Here is an 11868-nt window from a genome sequence, read left to right on the forward strand (position 1 = left end):
CCTGTTCATTTTCTTGATGTTATCTTTTTTATATATAAATTTATTTATTTTGGGCTGCGTTGGGTCTTTCTTGCTGTGTGCAGGCTTTCTCTAGTTGCGGCGAGCGGGGGCTACTCTTTGTTGCAGTGTGCGGTCTTCTCACTGAAGTGGCTTCTCTTGTTGCAGAGCATGGGCTCTAGGCATGTGGGCTTCAGTAGTTGTGGCACATGGGCTCAGTAGTTGTGGTTCACAGGCTCCAGAGCACAGGCTCAGTAGTTGTGGCGCATGGGCTTAGTTGCTCTGCAGCATGTGGGATCTTCCCGGACCAGGCATTGAACCTGTGTCCCCTGCATTGGCAGGCGGATTCTTAAGCACTGTGCCACCAGGGAAGTCCCATCTTGATGTTATCTTTTGATGAGCAAAAGATTTTACTTTGGATGAAGTATGGTTTATCAAATACCGATTTTATGGCTAATACTTTTTGGATCTTTTCTAGAAAATATTTCTCTGCCTCAAGTTTATGGAAGGAACTATTTTGTTTTCTTCTAGGATCTTTATTGATTAAGCATTTTTTGTTTAGGTCTATGATACATCATAAATTAATGCTTTTGTGTGGTGTGAGGTAGAGATCAAAGTTTGCTTTTTTTCTGTGTAAATAGCCAGTTGTTCCAGCATTATTTGCTGAAAAGACTTTTCTTTCCCGATTGAATTGCTTTGGCAGCTTTGTCAAAAATCAACCAGTGATATAAGAGTAGGTCTCTCTGGTCTGTTTCATTGATCAGTTTATCTATCTCTACTATCTCTATACCAGTGGTCCTCAACCAAGGTGATTTTGCCCCACCCCTGAGGGGGTGTATTTGGCAATGGTTGTATTGCCCCACCCCTGAGGGGGTGTATGTTTTGTTTGTTACAACTCCTAGAGGGGGCTGCTATTGACATCTAGCGAATAGTGACCAGGGATACTGCTTAACACTCTACAGTGTACAGGACAACCTTCACAACAAAGAATCATCTAGCTCAAAATATCAGTAGTGCAAAGGTGTGAAACCCCACTTTACGTCAATATAACTCTGCCTTGATTATGGTAGCTTTATAGTAAGTCTTGAAATCAGGTAGTGTAAGTCCTCCAACTTTGTTCTTCTTTTTCAAGATTGCTTTTGCTATTCAAATTTTGAAATTTTGAATGAGACTTGCCTTCAGGTAAATCTTTAAATAAATAGTGAAAATGGACTTCTTAACAATACTGTCATCCAATCCATGAACATGCTAGAACCATCCACTTATTTAGGACTTCTTAATTTCTCTCAGCAATGCTTTGCAGATTTCAGGGTAGAAGTCTCGCACATATTTTGTTAAATTTACCTCAAATTATTTCACATTATTTGATTCTATGTAAATGGTATTTTTAATTTTATTTCCCAAATGTGCATTCCTATTACTGAAATATAACTCAGTTGTGCTGGCCTTGTACCCTGTACCTTCTTTTGAACCATGAATGGATTTTTTTTTTTTTTTTTTTTGCTGTACGTGGGCCTCTCACTGTTGTGGCCTCTCCCGTTGCGGAGCACAGGCTCCGGACGCGCAGGCTCAGCGGCCATGGCTCACGGACCCAGCCACTCCGCGGCATGTGGGATCCTCCCAGACTGGGGCACGAACCCGTGTCCCCTGCATCGGCAGGCGGACTCTCAACCACTGAGCCACCAGGGAAGCCCTCCTTGATTCTTACTTCTTGATTAACGGAAAATTTTGAAGTATGTCTTAACTATCAACTGCTTGAGGAGTTTCCAAACATTCTGTTTTTTTATGTCTAATTTTATTCCACTGAGGCCAGAAAATATACTCTGTATTATTTCAGTCCTTAAAAATTGAGTGTGTGTGTGTGTGTGTGTGTGTGTGTGTGTGTGTGTGTGGTCCAGCATATGGTCTATATTGGTAACTTTCCATATGCCCTTGAAAACGTTGTGCTGTTGAGTTGAATGTTCTACAATATCAGTTAATTCAATTTGGTTGATATTGTTATTCAAATCTTCTATATTGCTACTGATTGTTTTTCTACATGTACTATCAATTACGGAGAGGAGTGTTAAAATCTTTAACTATAATGGTGAACTTCTCTATTTCTTCCTTTAGTTCTGTCAGTTATTGTTTTATTAAACTCTGTTATTACGTACCTATACACTAATGATTTATGCATTCTTGATTAACTGACCCTTTTGTTACTATGAAATGTCCCTCTTTATCTCTGGTAATGTTTCTTATCCTGAAGTCTATTTTGTCTGATATTAATATTGTAACTTGAGCCTTCTTAAACTATTTGCCTGACATATTTTTCCCATTTTCTTGCTTTTATCCTATTTGTGTCTTTATACTTAAAGTGTGTGTCTTATAAATAGTATATAGTCTGGCTTTTCTTTCTTATGCAATTGGACAATCTCTGTCTTTTAATTTTAATATTCATTCCATCACATTTACTGTAATCACAGATATTATTTTACTTCTACAATCTTAATATTTTCTATGCCATATGTTCTTTGCTCCATTTTCCCTCAATTCCTGTCTTCTTTTGAATTAATCAAGTATTTCTTAGGATTCCATCTCATCACCACTCTTGATTTATTAGACATACTAATGTGTTTTCTTTTTTAAGCTGTTGCTCTATGTATGGCTTATGGTATGCAACTTTAACGTATTACAGTCTAGCTTCAAGTGATATTATGTCACTTTACATATAACTTAAGAACCTTTCAACAGTTTGCTTCCCTTTACCTCCCTTCCAACTTTTGTTGTCTTATATTGTCTATAATCTCCGCAATAAATTGTTAATTTTTTTTTTGTTTTCAGCATCCAATTATCATTTAAAAATTAAGAAATGAGAAAAATAAAAGTATTTTATGTGTATTCACAGTTACCATTTCCACAGATCATATTTTCTTGCTTCCTTGCGTGTCTCAGAATGTTTTATTGTATGCAGACATGGGCAAAAGAACTGTAGAGACTGAGGTGAATAATATTTACCCCCAGAAAAGGGCACTTTGATTCTTCTGCCAGGCACTAGCATGAGAGACTGAATAAGTCTAATCTGAACTTAAGCTGGGTTGGGGTTTTGTTATAGCTTTCATTAGATTCACTTCACCACTGGCTCCAAATATTTTCAGGGTGGGATAAGGACTTCCCCTTCAGCAGGGCTTGGACTCCATATATTAGGGATTTCAAGATCTCTTTAAGATTCACTCTCCAGCTGCTGTTTTCAGCACCATAGGGTATCTTTCTCTGCTTGACAGCCCTGCTTTCAGTTTTTTGATCGTTGAGGTCTTCTCTTTGCCCTTTAGTCCCTCTTCTGTGCATTTCTGGGAGATCTTTCTCCATCCTGTTGCCCAGATTCTAGCCTTTGACCATCTCTAAAGTGTACTTAGTGATGGCCCAGAGTGCCTTGGAGTGATTTCCCTTGGCTTTCTTCTCTAATCCTTGCATTCAATGGGTTCCCACCCTGCATTCAGTGAAGACCTGAAATGCCTCAAGGGGATTCTCCTTTAGTTCTCCTGCCCTGCGCGCAGTTTTCAGTGAAATGCACCACTACGCTTAACTCGGAGAAGGCATTAAGAGTCTCGAGGAGGATATCTCTGCCTTCCTCCAGCCCTCCTGCTTTGCCCCAGCCTCAGCATACTCCCTAACTTCTTGCACTCAACGAAAACCCTTAGGAAAGTAATAGCAAGTAGGTGTAGATTCACTCTGGCCAGGGTTCTTGAGGATTTTAATCCATATTCCAGCTCATACCCAGCCATTAAGATTATTTTTTATCTTTATCTACAATGAATTCTTTTTCTTCCTTTACCTCACCAGCTATAAAGGCAGCCATAAGCCTATTTTATCCTGGAAAAAATAGTCACTCTCTCTGACTTTTAGCTCATTTAGCTTTCTATGAATCCTCAACTCTCCATTGTTTTTTTTTAAAAAACTGTGATTTTTGTGGTTTATCTTGTTTGTATAAGATATCTTGCTTATCTTGCTTAAGATCTTGTGAGGATCTTCCAATTTTCTGTATTCTAACTGGTAGCAGAAGTCTCTATATTCTAACTGGTAGCAGAAGTCTCTCCCCAGATTTGATTTTAATGAACATAGTTTTGAATGGTCATGGAGCTATTACCTCTTACTAGTTGTTCTCATACATGATTTTCCAAGTTCTACTGACCCTCCGAATACAGATTTTGTCTAAGTTGATCCAGGACGTTCTTATTTGACAAAAATTAAATTTGATTTTATCATTTTGGGGGTTGGGAGAATTTAAAAAATGAAGCAAAGGACAATGGAAGAGGATGAGTATTTCTTAGGCGACAGCTCTGAGCCAAGGCACTGCATCAGATACTTTTATGGTATTATCGCTCTTAATACTTATCCGAACTGTATAAGACAAGTATTACTATCACCATTTATAGGTGGGAAAATGAGGTCTCAGAGGTTAAATTGTCTGTGATCACCCAGAGTGTAACTAGACATGATACAGATTTAACCCCAGTTCTCTATGATTTCAAACCTTGTGCTTTCTTTTCCAGTATATTATATGCTTGAGACAAGAATGTTGGAGAACAGGGAGGAAATCATTTAGGCAGTAGTGGATGACCAGGTTGGAGAGGTAAGAAAAGATCAAATCAAGTGAGCCTTGATTCTAGGTATAGATCTTTAAAATTGACCTTAAAGGCAATTGGTATCATTTCAACTTCCTGGATTGTGATGGGAATGTAAGAAAAACTCTCTGGAAGCACTGGCAGAGACAAGGGCTGGTAGACTTAGCCTCCCCATAGTGTGTACCACCAATCCAAACACAAATGAATATACAATCTAGTAATAACCATGTGCTTGCTTTGCGAATGCAGCTTTGAGGCAGACCGTCTAACCTCCCCTTCCAACCAGAGTGCACCCCGGGGCTGCTCCTATGTAGGCATTCTAGAGCTGCCACTTCCAGGCCAGGGTGTACTAGACAGGAGAAGAAGCCAAAATTCTGCATGGAGGCCCTGCCAGAAACTGGGAAGCTGAACTTCTCACTGGCAAATGGCAAGAGAGTTTCCCTCTGGGCTTTATGCGTGTAGTAATATGAGGCATGTAATTTCCTTGAAATCAAGTGCAGAAGTTACAGCCGCTGTTTTAAACACATGCTGAGTTTAAAATTTGCTTTCACATATTCCTAAATTGTGTGTCATTTTTCATGCAGTTGAAACCAAAGAGGCAAAGTCCTAAAACTTTATAAGATTTTTTGCCATAGCATAAAAACCTTAGTCAACACTTTTTATGCTCATAGAAAGTTAATGAACTTACTTAATATTTTCATAGCATGATTCAAATGTGACAGCCCCTCATTTAACTACTTCTCTCTGAGCAACAAAAGCTTTAAACTGCATTGCATATACCTTAAAATTCTGTGCGCCTTTTGGGAAAATATATGTGCTTGCTCCCTCTGTGTTTAGAAGCCCCCATAAACAATGTGTCATGTCTGCCACTATTACCATCTGGTAGCTCACATCAATTCCCTCGCTGGTTTCCTCCAACAAGGCAGCCTTATATGAACGCTTACAGTAGCATTTGATAGGCTTTGGTGACGCAGTGGGGGTTAGGCTCAGTTCCCTTATTGTGTTGCCTCTGGTGGAGATCTCTCAGAATCCAGGCAAGTCTCAGACTTGGAAAATTCTAATAGCTTAGCTAGAAGGCAGCATGCATGGGAAAGGGCAATGAACTCATTCTCCACAGGTGTATTCAAACTCGCATGCTGGAGAGGTAACCAGGGACCAGAGAGCATTTGGGTGCCCTTAATGACTTAGAGCTGCATTAGTCAGCATATTTTCAGCATGTTTCTCATCTTTAGTACTTACTTAATAGGGCATCAGAGAAGCCATGATAGAATTAATATTCAAGCAAAGCTTTGGATTAGTAACCGAAGAAAAGCCACATGGCTCTTTTGCTATTCTGCTGAGTGGCAATCACCATTTTATACAGTAGCCAGATGTCCAGCTTTGAGAGCTTGTTACTCAAAAAGAATAAAGTCAGCTTGGCTTCCATGAGGGAGCAAAGGATGGGTCGGATCTGTCTGCTTCACTGATGCAAGAGAATAGAAGAGCACGAAGCCTGGGAAGACCACCAATGCAGAGACAACTGGGAAAGTGTCACATGCATCACAGAGCAAGATGGAGGGAAGAACATTGACTCTGGAGAAGATAGATTGTGGGTTCAAACCACTCCCTTGCTCTTTAGCAGCTATTCAACATTGACAAGTGACCTAGGTTTCTGAAAATCAAGTTTTAAACCTGTAACACAAAATAACATATACCTGATGGGTTGTGATGAGAATTCACCAGAACATACTTAGACTGAAGTGGGAACTTAACAAAAGGTAGTTAGGTCAGGGTGACTATGGCTGTTTGGGTCAGAATGGTGCTCAAGGTCAGTCAGTGTGATTGGGACTCTCTGGGTCAAAAATGCACTTGAGGCCAGTGGGACTATGGCCCCTTTGGTGAGAACGATGCTCAAAGACCTCATGGTTCTAGATCTCTACCGGATAAGATAAACCATTATAGGCCAGGACCTGGAAACTAGATAGAAATGTATGTAGGTGGGGCAAGTCTTGGAATTGAATCAGCTGTAGGAAATGAGAGAAAATCAAGGTAGAGATGAAGGTGAGATAAAAGGTGAGGTATGTGTGGAAAACAAGGATGTATCACAGATCAAATATCCAGTCAAGCGCCGTAGGAAAGCTGCAATATCAGGTCCTGACAGGCGAGTGGCGCATCCCCTGAGACATTCAGGCGGGTCAGCTGACATCACAAAGTAGGGACACCCATGCCGTTTAAAGCCAAGTCACCCACATTCCTGGGTAGATGTTATCATTGAGACCAAAATATCAGGAATAATCCAAAGTTTCATTTAAAATTTGACAGTTCTCGAAATGATATAACACTGTCCCTCCAGAAAGATTGTAATGTTTTGTTCTTTTTCAGAAGGGTAGATAAATAGTTGCTGCAATCTTCCAACTTTCAAAATGTGACTGTCCTTGGCCATCTGCCCGTGCCGTATTCCACGCAAAGGACTTTGACACTGTATTTTATTCACGATTGTATCTGCTGTACCTAACACGTGTCAAAAGGAAGTCTCAAAGGAAATTTGAAAATGCCTAGAATTAAATGAAAATATAACACATCAAAATATGTGGAATGCAGCTAAAGCAGTTCTGAGAGGGGAACTTATGTCATTAATGCTTACCTGAGAAATGAAGAAAGGTCTCAAATGAATAACCGAATTTCCTACCTCAAGAAACTAATAAAAGAAGGACAAAATAAATCCAAAGCAAGCAGAAAAAAGGAAATAATACAGATAAGAGCAGAAATCAAGGAAACTGAAAATAGGAAAACTGTAGAGCAAAATCAATGAAACAAAAAGGCTGGTTGTTTGGGAAAAAAATCAGTAAAATTGATAAACCACTAGCAAGACTTACAAAAATAGAGAGAAGATACAAATCACCAATATCAAGAATGAAGTAAGAGATATTACTATGTATCCTGCAGCCACTTAAAAGATAATAAGGAAACAACTTTATGCTCATAACTCAATAACTTAGAAGAAATGGACCAATCCTTGAAAACCAGCAACTACCAAAATTTAACCCACAGGAAATAAGTGATCTGTGTAGACCTAGAACCAGTAAGGAAATTGAATGTGTAATTTGAAAGCTCTCAGAAGAAATGTCTATGCCCAGATGATTTCAATGGAGAATCTCTATTAAATAAGACTCATGAAATTTAAAAATTTTCTTCTGTAAAACCCATGTGAAGAAGATGAAAAGGTAAGTTACATACTATGAGAATATCTTTTCAAACCACATATCCAACAAAAGACTAATATCTAGGATATATAAATAACTCTCAAAACTTAACAGTAAAAATTGGACAATATAATTAGACAATGAGCAAAAGACATGGAGAGGCGCTTCACTGAAGAGGATATAAAGATAGCAAAGTAAGTACATGAAAAGATGTTCAACATCATTAGCCTTCAGCAAAATGCAAACTAAGACTTCAGTGAGATATCACTGCAAACCTGTTAGGACAGCTAAAATAAAAAATAGTGACAACATCAAATGCTGGTGAGGATGCAGAGAAACTAGGTCACTCACACGTTGCTAGCAGGAATGTAAGCTGATATAACCACTCTAGAAACTAGGTTGGTAATTTTTCATAAAATTAAACAACGCACTGCCTCGTTCCCGTGTATGTGTTCTCTTAGTTGTCACCATATTGAAACCTGTTTTGGGAGGTGATTGGAATAAAAGGTGTTGCATATTAAAAAAGTAGACATTCAAATGCTATACAGAACAGCAATTGTACCCCTTGGCATTTATCCCAGAGAAATGAAAACTTATGCTCACACAAAAGCCTGTACATAAATGTACATAGCAGCTTTATTTGTAATAAATGACAACTGAAAGTAGCCCAAACATCTTTCAACAGGTGAATGGTTAGGCGAGCTGGGGTATATCCGTACCATAGAAAGCTTCTTGGCAAGAAAAAAGAACATACAGGCAACAATCTCCAGAGAATTATGCTGAGTGGAAAAAGCCAATGCCAAAGGTTACATGCTGTATGACCTCATTCACATAACATTCTGGAAATGACAAAATTATAGAAATGGAGAATAGATTAGTGACTGCCACACGGCCAGAGGTTATGATGGGGCAAAGAATACAGGAGTGGGAGGTGGGGAGCTGGCTGTGATTAAAAAAGAACAACATGGGGCTTCCCTGGGGGTGCGGTGGTTGAGAGTTCCCCTGCTGATGCAGGGGACGCGGGTTCATGCCCCGGTCTGGGAAGATCCCACATGCCACTGAGCGGCTGGGCCCATGAGCCATGGCCACTGAGCCTCCTCGTCTGGAGCCTGTGCTCTGCAACGGGAGAGGCCACAACAGTGAGAGGCCCGTGTACCGCAAAAAAAAAAAAAAAAAGAAAAAAGAAAAACATGGGGGCTTCTCTGGTGGCACAGTGCTTAAGAATCCAACTGCCAATGCAGGGGACACAGGTTCAAGCCCTGGTCCAGGAAGATCTCACATGCCACGGAGCAACTAAGCTCGTGTGCCACAACTACTGAGCCTGCGCTCTAGAGTCCGTGAGCCACAACTACTGAGCCCACATGCCACAACTACTGAAGCCTGCAAGCCTAGAGCCCATGCTCTGCAACAAGAGAAGCCACCGCAATGAGAAGCCCGTGCACCACAACGAAGAGTAGCCCCTGCTTGCTGCAACTAGAGAAAACCCGCGCACAGCAACAAAGACCCAACACAGCCATAAATAAATAAATAAACAAATAAATAAATAAGAGAACAACATGAGGGATCCTTCTGGTGGTGGAAATGTTCAGTACCTTGACAGTGGTGGTAGATACACTAACCTACACAGGTGATAAAACTGTATGAAACAATACACACACACACAGCAGGAGAAATCAGAATAAGATAGGTGAATTGTATGGATATCAATAACCGGTTGTGATATTGTGCTATAGTCTTAAAAAATGTCACCATTGGGGGAAATTGAGCACAATACAGAAAAGGTTCTATCTCACTATATTATTTCTTATAATTACACGTGAATCTACAATTATCTGAAGTGAATTAATATTACTTCCTATTTCCATAAGCACTTATTAAGTATTTGACAATTTCTGGAAGGTTAAATATATTCTATATTTTTATTTCAATTAGATGTGAATAAATGATATCAGAATTTCTTATAGATAAAGTCAAACAGTCCTCTGTTATAAAGAGCTAAAATTGTTTTCACAGCTTCCCAAAGCAAAACAGAGACACTTATTTACCAGAAGATATTGATCTGAAACCATAATTCTCCTCTCTGAGTGTTGAAGCAAGTAACCAAAGTGATCCAGCAAGATCTCTGGGATAAGAACCAGCCTACAAATATTCAGTGCTCTCTCTCTCTCTCTCTCTCTCTTTCTCTCTCTCTCTTTCTTAATTGAAAAGCTGGAGCCCCATCACCCATCAACACAGAAACTGCCTTAGATTGATTTTGGAAGGCAAATATTTCAAGTGCACATTTTATGGGTTACTGACTGAAATAAATTGTCTGAAAATGTCTATCACTGTGATCATTCTTATTCATAAAGATTGAATATTTGTGATTAAAATGAAAATACGTTCATTTAAAGCTAGTTACCATTAGGCATCCATCAGGAATGAAGCCGGAAGCCAATTCAGCCACTCATCAGAGGGCTCTTGGACCTACAAATCATGTCACGTACACAATGGCTCCTTGCTCTTACACTGGGAACACTGGAGGCCAAGGGTCCATGACTTCAACACTGCACATATGTGGCTGTTACTTAGAACTCTCTGAGGTATAGGTTTACATTACCATCTGCCATCACAGTTGCTGTTTACATCTGTCTTAAAAGGGGGGTTGGGCATAATCAATTAAAGTGCGCATAGAAAGCCCTGGAAAAAACACCACCACAACAACCTGAACTTCGGAGAAGTACGTGTCTATCCAAAGGGGAAATAAAGAATTCATACACTCTTCTCTCTTTGAAAATGTTCCCTTTGAACTTGGGAAATTGTGACGAGACTGTTTTAAAATTCCTAACACTGTTCAGCTTCTCTGAAGGGCCCCAGAAATAATCTCAACATTTTATGCTTTAAAGTTAATTTAATGATACATGAGACGATAAAAATTTTAAACTTTTGCTCTACAAAAGACTCTGCTAAAAGTTTGAAAAGATAAGCTATAGACTGGGAGAAAACATTTGCAAAAATGTATTTCTGGTAAAGAAGGATTAGTATCTAGAATATATAAAGAATTTTCAAAACTCGACAGTAAAAACAAAAAGCAAACAATCTAATTAGAAAACACATTTCACCAAAGAAACATACAGGTGGCAAACAAGCACATGGAAAGACGTTCAACATTGTTACTCAACAGGGGAATGCAAGCAAAACCATAATGAGATAATGCTACACACCTATGAGAATGACTTTTAAAAAATTAAACACCGAATGCTGACAAGTATGTGGAGAAACTGAATCACGCATAAATGGCTGGTGGAAATATGAAACGGTGTAGCCACTCCGGAAAACAGTTTGGCTGTTCCTTATAAAATTAAACTTGCAATTGCCATAGGAGCCAGGAATTTCACTCCTGGGCTTTATTCCAGATAAATGAACACTTATGTTCACACAAAAGCCTGTACATCGATTTTCATAACAGATTTATTTGTAATAGCCAAACACCAGGTACAATCCCGATGTCCTACAACAGATGAATGGTTAAACTTTGGTGCATACCGTGGAACGCTACTCAGTGATGAAAAGGAACAAATTATTGATACATGAAAAAACTTGGATGAATCACCAGGAACAATGCCGAGTTAAAAACAAACAAACAAACAAAAATAAAACTCAAAAAGTTACGTACAGTTCCAGCTACATAACATTTTTGGAATGACAAAATTATAGAAATAGAGAGCAGGCTAGTGGTTGCTGTGGTTAAGGAGTGGGTAAGGGCAGGAAGAGTTGGGTAGGGGGGAGGGCTAACGTGAGGCAGGCTCGCGGTGACGGGACTGCTCTGTATCTTGACTGTATCCATACCAGTACACTGGCTGAGATATTTTACTATAGTTTTGCAAGATGGTAACACTGAAGGAATTACTTAAAGGCTACAGGTGATTTCTCTGTATTATTTTTTATAACTGCAAGTGAGTCTACAGTTATACAAAAAAAATAAGGTTTAATTTTAAAAAAGAATTGAGAAGTCTAGGAAGAAAGCATATTCTTTCCACCTAAGTTTGGAGATGAAGATGCTGCTAACCTGTTGGCCAACAAGGCTGCTGGTAAGAGGATAAAGC

This window comes from Pseudorca crassidens, chromosome 8 (genome assembly GCF_039906515.1).
Source record: "Pseudorca crassidens isolate mPseCra1 chromosome 8, mPseCra1.hap1, whole genome shotgun sequence".
In the NCBI taxonomy this organism is placed as follows: Eukaryota; Metazoa; Chordata; class Mammalia; order Artiodactyla; family Delphinidae; genus Pseudorca; species Pseudorca crassidens.